This window comes from Onychostoma macrolepis, chromosome 03 (genome assembly GCF_012432095.1).
Source record: "Onychostoma macrolepis isolate SWU-2019 chromosome 03, ASM1243209v1, whole genome shotgun sequence".
NCBI classification, from domain to species: domain Eukaryota; kingdom Metazoa; phylum Chordata; class Actinopteri; order Cypriniformes; family Cyprinidae; genus Onychostoma; species Onychostoma macrolepis.
Genome location: NC_081157.1, coordinates 12,822,669 through 12,831,892, shown reverse-complemented (window position 1 = coordinate 12,831,892; position 9,224 = coordinate 12,822,669).

Below are 9,224 nucleotides of genomic sequence, written 5' to 3'. Positions count from 1 at the left end.
TTCGTAAACGAAAACTCCTTCGACGCCACGGATATTCCTGCGTCTCCAGCCGCTGTGCAAAGCACCAGCGCTCCGCAGGACACCTCAATCGAGCCCACGGCTGCAACACGGGGCCGCCGGCCTTCACGCGCCGCACCCGCTCGTGCCTCCAGACGCCGAGGCACGCCATCACCTTCGCCTTCAAGACATCAGCCATCTTCTCCAGCATCCTCCTACACGTCTGCCGTTTCCTACGCACCAGCCGCGGAAAACTGGACCGTGGCAGGACTACGCCAGGTGCTCACCAGCTCTGGTGTCATCATCCCGAGTCGCTCAACCAAGCCGGACCTCCTCGCCCTCTACGCTTCCCTCCAATCCGGGGAACCTCCAAACTCTTCTCCTCCGTCTAAAGCGGTGAAAAAAGCAAACCAGGGCCGCAGTGGTCCTTACTCGCGGCCCGTTCAAATCACCTCTCCCTCGGGCACAAGCCTCCGGCCACTAGGTCGCAGCAGAAGGCCTTCGGCAAGCCTGGGCCGCGACCCGGATGCCGCAGCAACCAGCCCCCACCCTCCTCCTCGAGCCGCCGAGCATCAGCTCGCAACGCATCTCGGCGGTGCCGGCCTCGCCTCCACAAGCCGCAATGTTAACGCGAGCACACCTCCGCTAGTGGCGAAGAGACACTTTCAGTCTCAGCCCCACCCCACTCCCAATCCCCTCCCCTACCCATGGCCAGCAGCCCCACCGGTGCAAGCCCCGGCGCCCGCCATTCCCCCTCTCTTCCCCTCCCTTACCTCCGCTCACCGAGCTTTCCCAAGCGCGAACACGCTACCGCCATCAGCGCAAGCCCCAACACCCGCCATTCCCCCTCTCTTCCCCTCCCTTACCTCCGCTTACCGAGATAGCCCAAGCATGCCCCAGCTAGCGGCTCCAGTGGCTACCCTTCCCCCTCCCTCTGCTCGAGGTTCATTCTCGCTTTCTTCCGCCACACTCCTGCCCATTCCCCCGAATGCGCTCGCACTGGAACCAGTTCCCGTAGCCAACTCCATCAGATCACAGATCTTGTCAGGTATGGATATAGATCTTTTTTCCCTGTTATCACCAATTTCACCCCCGTCTGCAGATCGGCAAATTGACTGCGGCGAATTTTCCGTCACCTTAAAAAACACAGCCAACAACCCGTCACGTATCTTATCATTTACAGAATTCACGATCGCTTTTAACCGTTACACAGAAGTTATCTGTACTGCTTTTCCTCACAGGAGACGCGAGCTCTGCGACTATCTCGCTATAATCGCTGAGCTCGCATTATCATACGGAGGCTCCCACTTCTACACGTACCACAAATTATTCGCCGCCAAATGCGCCATCCGAGTGGCCCAATGGAATCAGTGTCCTTACTGGGGAGCCCTGGATACTGAACTCCATAATAGAGTATTTTTAGGCTGCCGTAATATTGCATGTGCGGTTTGCCGATCAATTTCCCACTCCACCATCATATGCCCCTTCATCAATCCATCCATCCCCCTGCCCAGAGCCATCCCAGCCCAAATCCACCAGTTACGTGCCACGCATTCCAAATGTCTCACCCAACCCACCCCCTACCTCATTTCGCCACCGCCATCTTCCTCCGACGGCCAGGTCTGCATCAGTTTCAATTCTGGCAGATGCTCAAGACAATGCTGCCGGTTCATGCATGTCTGTAATTTTTGCCACGGTGCTCACGCCCGCATGATATGTCCAGTACGGAAAGCTGCAAATAAAAATGATAAAAATATTTATCGACTCCTGTAAATATTTCTCGTTTGTCTGCAGAACTGTTTCATCACCCTGACCCCATTTCATCAATTACGTAATAACAGGTCTCTCACACGGTTTCCACCCCGGCCGGAAAACTCCCCACCCAAAGCCTCATCTGCCCCAATCTCCAGTCCGCTCTCGCCGAACCTGAAACAGTCGATACCCTAATCAAAAAGAAATAGACGCAAACTTCATGATCGGCCCTTTTCCGTTCCTCCCTTTAACGTTTTCCGAGTTAGCCCCATTGGCGTAGCTACCAGAAAATTTTCTGGTAAAAACGCCTCATAATCGATCTTTCCTCACCACATAATTCCCCATTCCCAAGCATTAACAGCCTCATCGCTCAAGAATTTTCTCTCCACTACCATGACATTGACCAAGCCATTACCCTGATAAAATCGCGGGCCGTGGCGCTTGGCTGGCCAAAGTCGATATCACTTCAGCCTTTAAAGTAATGCCCATCCATCCAGACTTCTGGCATTTATTCGGCATCCGCTGGCAGAAAAATTTTTACTTTTCCGTCCGCCTCACCTTCGCTGCAGAAGCAGTCCTAAAATTTTGACATGCTGTCAGAGGCTATCTGTTGGATCCTCTCCAACAATTACGATATACCTTATCTGGTCCATCTTCTAGACGATTTTCTAATCATCTCGCCCCCCGACTCCATCCCAGCCGCACACCTTTTGACAATTCAAAAGGTTTTCGCAGAGCTCGGGATTCCTCTCGCCCAAGACAAAACCGCGGGCCCTAGCACTTCCATTGAATTTTTGGGTATCAACTTGGATTCACAAAATTCCAGGCCTCCCTACCCAAAGAAAAAATCGACAGGACAATTCTAGTAGCATCCACTCTCCTAGCAAACCCAAGCTGTTCCAAACGAGAACTGCTATCCATACTCGGCCACTTAAATTTTGCGATGCGCATCATTCCGCATAAGGCCGCCCATTCATCTCCCATCTCCTATCCTCGCATCATCCGCCCACGCACTCGAGGATCGAATAGCTCTAACAGATTCATGCTGCAATGAGCTAAGCTTATGGATATCCTTTCTCAAACAGTGGAACGGCTTATCCTTCTTTACAACAACTTGATTTCTTGCCCAGTCGACATTCAATTGTTTACCGACGCCGCCTCCGTCGGTTTCGGAGGTTTTATCAAGGCCGCTGGTTCGCATCTCACGTGGCCCCCAGCTGTCAGATCTACCTCAGCCGCTAATATCCTCAGCATTATTTGAGCTATATCCCTTAGTCGTCGCAGCCCTTCTGTGGGGTAAAGAGTGGTCTGCCACCAGCATCATTATCCATTGCGATAACGGCGACCGTGCACTGCATTAACAAAGGCCGTTCACACTCACCCGCTAATGCCTTTGTTAAGACGCCTGATTTGGATTTCAGCTTGCGACCAATTCATTATAACTGCAAAACATATTCCCGGTCCAAAACCAAATAGCTGACTCTCTGTCTCGTTTTGCCTTCCAGAAATTCAGAGCGTTGGCTCCAGAGGCGGATCCGCTCCCAACCCCAGTACCTCCTTATTCAGAGCTGATATTTCCGTAAGTCATCCTCTGAGACCTCTCCTTGAAGCTTCCCTCAATTCAATTCTTCAAGCGGTCTCCCCCAGGACCCTTCAGTCCTATCTAACAGCCTGGAAATGTTTTAAAACATTTCACTCCGCTTACAATCTGCTGTTTCCCGACTTTTCCCTGCTCTCCATCACCTCCTTCATCTCCCACCTTAACATTAACAAAAACCTCCAAATTGGCTCCATTAAAGGTTATCTAAGTGGAGTTCAATTTTTCCACAAACTCATATATGGTTCCCCTTCTCCCCAAATAGCCAATCCACAGACCTCCCTACTCATCAAAGGCATCCAAAAAACTCATCCCACCCGCCCGGACACCAGGCAACCTATAACCTTAAGGATTCTAACCGAATGTATCTCCACCCTCCGCAGAGGTTACCATTCCATCCACACCGCCCGTACACTCGACGCCATGTTTATCCTAGCTTTCTTCGGTTTTCTCAGATGCTCCGAGCTCGCCATTACATCTAGCTTTAACCCAATCATTCACCCCACCATTTCTGATCTAGCGGTGCTGGATGATGAAACCATCTCTTACTTCATTAAACAGAGCAAGACAGACCAGTCAAAGAAAGGCCACTTCATTTACATTTTCAACCTCCAATCACCCATACTACCATACCAAGCCCTCCTAGCCTTCCTCCAGCTCAGGAAATCACAGTCCAAACTCCCTTCCGACCCCCTTTTTACAGACAACTCCAACCGCCCCGTCACTCGTTTCTGGTTCCAAAAACACCTTAAATCAGTTCTGCTCCTATCCGGTACCCCAGCCACAAACTTTTCCAGCCATTCGTTCCGAATAGGTGCAGCAACCACAGCAGCCCATAAAGGCCTCTCCCAGCAGCAGATACAAGCTCTCGGTCGCTGGTCGTCAGAAGCTTTCAAGAGCTACATTCGATCGGACCGCTCCCATATCAAGGAAGCCCACCGAACCCTAATCGGTCAACCCCCTTAATGAATGTATCCCCAGTAACCCAACTTAGACCCCCATAGCCAACCCCTCCTAACATCACCCAATCCACCCACAACGCCCCATCCCCACTCCATCTATCCCAGCAGCACCCCGCTCCCATAGGAGCCTTTTTCTCTATTCCTCCACTGCCGCAGCAGTGTCTGCTCCCAGGAGCTCTATCTGTATGTCTCCACTGCCGCAGCAGTGTCTGCTCCCGCAGGAGCTCTATCTGTATGTCTCCACTGCCGCAGCAGTGTCTGCTCCGCAGGAGCTCTATCTGTATGTCTCCACTGCCGCAGCAGTGTCTGCTCGCAGGAGCTCTATCTGTATGTCTCCACTGCCGCAGCAGTGTCTGCTCCCGCAGGAGCTCTATCTGTATGTCTCCACTGCCGCAGCAGTGTCTGCTCCCGCAGGAGCTCCATCTGTATGTCTCCACTGCCGCAGCAGTGTCTGCTCCCGCAGGAGCTCTGTATTTTCCCACCGCGCCTATCTGTATGTCTCCACTGCCGCAGCAGTGTCTGCTCGCAGGAGCTCTATCTGTATGTCTCCACTGCCGCAGCAGTGTCTGCTCCCGCAGGAGCTCTATCTGTATGTCTCCACTGCCGCAGCAGTGTCTGCTCCCGCAGGAGCTCTATCTGTACGTCTCCACTGCCGCAGCAGTGTCCGCTCCCGCAGAAGCTCTCTGTGTTTTTTCCCACGGCCCCAGTCCTATCTGTATTTCCCTCTTATCTCTACTTTTCAGATGCCGCAGCAGTTCCTGCAGAAGCCATTATATCTTTTCAGGTGCTGCCGCAGCTTCCATAGAAACCACTTTTTCTTTTCAGATGCCGCAGCAGCGTCTGCTCCCGCAGGAGCCAAACTCTCTTCTCAAAGGCCACAGCAGTGCCGTTACTCCAAGCGACGTCCAGCACCCCACCAACCTTAAGCTCTGCAATTTTGGGGGGTTATCAACGCACCTCTCTGGCTGCTGTCCCGCGCTTATTGCATCTTTGGGGGGAACGCTCTAGGTCCGGGCTAAATGCCGAGCTCGGACCCCTCTCCCCAGACAGGGGAGTACCCTGGGCTCGGGAGTAATTACCGAGCTCGAGCCCTCCCCTGGACAGCACGCCAACACGCATAATCTTTACTCAGTTTATTATAGGTAAGAGTGAACTCGTGAAGTGATGTTTTATTAACAAATTTCGGGAGGAGCTCGCACAGATAATTAACATGGCCAATTCATCATCAGTAATCACACCGCCTATCCAATCAGCACGAGAAGAGAACCCCTATAAATAATCAAGCAGTCTTACCTTCATTATCTCTCGTCTTCCAGCATCCCTCCACCACCCCGACTCCTCACCTTCAGCCCGTCTCTACCCCAGCACGGGCAGGAGCACTCGAGGGGGGGGGAACGCTCTAGGTCCGGGCTAAATGCCGAGCTCGGACCCCTCTCCCCAGACAGGGGGAGTACCCTGGGCTCGGGAGTAATTACCGAGCTCGGAGCCCTCCCCCTGGACAGCACGCCAAATACGCATAATCTTTACTCAGTTTATTATAGGTAAGAGTGAACTCGTGAAATACTTTTCTAGAGAGACAACAGGACAAAGAGGGTTCCCGGTTTGCTGGAACATGAAGCCACGTTTGCTCTTCTTATTTCTCTCAAGTGGGTCCTTGTGGTTTTTTGTTTCTTCGTTAAAGCTCATTGTGACATACTTGAGACCATTTTCATCGGTTAAAATGTTTAATGAGTCTGGCATGAGTTCTCGGTTATTCTCTTTTCCTCTACGTCCGAAATGTAACTGCGCATCAAACCAGACTTTGTTTATGAGTCCTTCAGGTGTGCTGGGATTAAGCGCGTCAGACAGTTTAATGGTGCTGAAGTCCTTAGCAGAAATCGGTGTGTGATGCTCCATTTTGTCCCGGCCCTCTCTTCTCAGTGTCTTTACGACTCCTGCGAAAACATTATTTGATGAGGTGAATTCGCTGTCTCTCATTAAACACCAGGACAAACTCATAGGTGGATCGTTGAGATGTCGGTTCAGACCTGCACGTAACGCTACATAACTGCTGATGCCATATTCTTCACCTTTGGAGCTTCTGGCTGTTCCATAGAAATCACGGAGAAGTTTGTTGAGTTCTGCCTTGGTGATTTGTTTAAAATCAATGCTGAAACCCACCAGTCATTGAAGCATTTCACTGCCCATTTGGTTTACTGCACAGTATTTTTTTCATTACGTGTTTTCTCGAACGTATCACTTTTATGTTTGACCACTGGATCATGGCGGTTAATTTTTATTGGAAAAGTATTTCCAAATTGTTCATCAAACCACTCATCTAATGTCATACCGCCTACTAAATCAAAATTTACTTGAAAAACTTTAGCCTGTTAGCTCTTATTGTTTTCTTCAAATAAGAAATAAGAATAGGCCTATATGTTTATGTTGCTAAGGGTGGTTGCTAAGGACGCTGCTCAGTGATACACAGAATGGTTGGGTGAAGCGGTCATAGCCGTGCTGTATCGTAAATAAAACACAGCTGCTGACCAATCAAAATCGAGGAATGGAACTAACCGTTTTATAAAATAACATATAACATTAGGCTATAAACAGTACTAATGGTATTAGTTAGATGCAAGATATGTTAATCTATGTATTTTTATGCCATGGTTCTCCCACAATTCTGAAAACATTAGACAACTAAACAATGTAATTTACTTGCGTTTCTGACTAAATGTTCTATTTAATGTTATAAATAAGACTAATATCTAAAATGTTATATATTAATCTAAACATATTAATTAGGCTATGTAAAAAATCATTTGAAAAAGAAATAAATAAATAAACGAAGACTTGATTCGTCCAGAGTTTTTTTGAATGAATCTCTTGAACATCTCCTAGAATCAGTTCTGATGCTTGTCACTTTTCTTGACAATGAAAACAGATTGGGTCTGCGCCACGTGGTTCAGCCTGTAGCCACGTACCTCAGTACCACACTCTACAATCTGGTGCAGTCCAAGAAAGGCCTGGGTGGCTTTGAGAATATCTGGACTGCATTCCAGCTGGAGATAGCTGTGGAGGAGTTATTTTTTTGGCCGGGCCATGTGTAGTTCTTCCAGGCAGTACACATCATTGCTTGGTGTAAGTACTACCCATCCAAACAGCCTTACGAGGATGAGGGGCTTTCTCGGGTTGGCTCCAATTGGCAGCGCAACTGTGGGTGAGTCTCCTCCTCTGCTGGAAACCTGGCTGAAAGATGATTTGCAGAAGGCTGGAGTGCAGAGCATCTTTCCTTTGACTGATAGCCTTCTTGCAGGTCCACAAGTGGTTGGGGAGGAATTGACCAAGATCCTTCTCTGTGACCTTTACCAGAGAAACGACCGCTTGGCAGTGGAGTATTTGAAAGGGCCTGATTGTCCCATTGGAATGTAGTATGTGGGACTCGTGTCACCTAAGACGTTGTGATTTTGGGTCACACGTCACTCAAGGTACGGTTATGAGTATATCAGATGACCAATTCCCACCTCGCTTAGTTTAGTGCACCAGTCAAAGACTGGTAATTTGGCAATGCGGGCGTGTTTCCCACAAACTGTTCAATAATTTGAATTGCACACATTGGAGGGAGCTGATCAGCTGATTTATTTGAAAGATTGGTGATTTAGCTAGCTAGTAGAGCCTTGGATCATCAACACAAAGAAGACACAATTGTAATAAGATAAATGAAATTTATTAACAATAGATATGCAAGAGTAAATACAACAACTAGTGATGATACCAGTAAGTGAATATGCACTGCTAATAGAGAATAATAGACAACTAAATATGAAGGAAGATACTGAATAAATTGCAGAAACAAATGAATGGAATGAACACAGAACGGCTGAATGCAATGCTGTTGAGCTGAATGTAGCAATGGAAGAGATTTCTGTGGAAATGTTGCTTATGGGAACCACTTAATGGCTCTGGTGGAATTAACGATAAATAACTGCTTATTTATCTCTGAACAAATAATATAGCTATTATTCATAATGCTGACCCCAAGTAAATGTTATCTAAACATGTTAGAGAAACATAGGCTGCAGGTATAAACTAAGCCAAGGTCTTTAGGAAAGAGGTTTGGTAAGTTTATAATTACGTTCCACAGGCGGGTGATCAGTCCGGCGGTAGAGACGTCTTCCACTGGTGATGCAGACTGCGTACAGTGGGGAGGGCACAGAGTTGCGTTCCGGTAGCCATTAATGCTGGCCTGGAGGATCTTCACGGGGTCCTTTGCAGCCTGGCTGTGTCATTGAGGAGCCGTGGGTTTCAGGCAGTGTCTGCCACTGCGGAGGTCCTTTGTGGACTGGGTTGTGCTGCTTTCGGAGCGGCAAGAGTCAGACAGGATCTGTCACTGCTGGGTCCTTTGCAACTGAAGGGCAGCCAAATGCGATAAGGAAGGTTTGCTCAGGAGCTGAGTTAAACCTTAGCTGTCTTGAAATCTCTTTCCTCGTCAGGCCAGAGACTCAGAACGTCGTATCTGCTACTGTCTCTCTGGATGTATCAGAGACTCAGAACTTTGGTGTTTCAGTTAGTGTCTCTCTAGATGAAAGGGGGAGTGTTCCTGTTGCTGCCTTCCCGGTAACAGGACTCAGACTCAGAACAAGGAGTGTCTTTTGGGAAGGTACCTTTATCTCTTTTTGATGAGGAGGAGATTGGAATCTGGCGCCTCTCCGTTCCAGGAATGTGATTGGCCACTTGTGTCCGAGGTGGCCATGATGTTGCCCGTCCTAGTGTGGAACTCATTTGCATACAGTGGAGTACAAAGTTAAACAGTGTCTTTAACATTTCACCCATGTAATATTTCTTTACCAAACCTCTTTCAAACTATTATCAGCATCATGAGGAGCAAAAAGAGTTCAAACATGATAGGAAACTGTTGAACTATCTCTTATTCATAC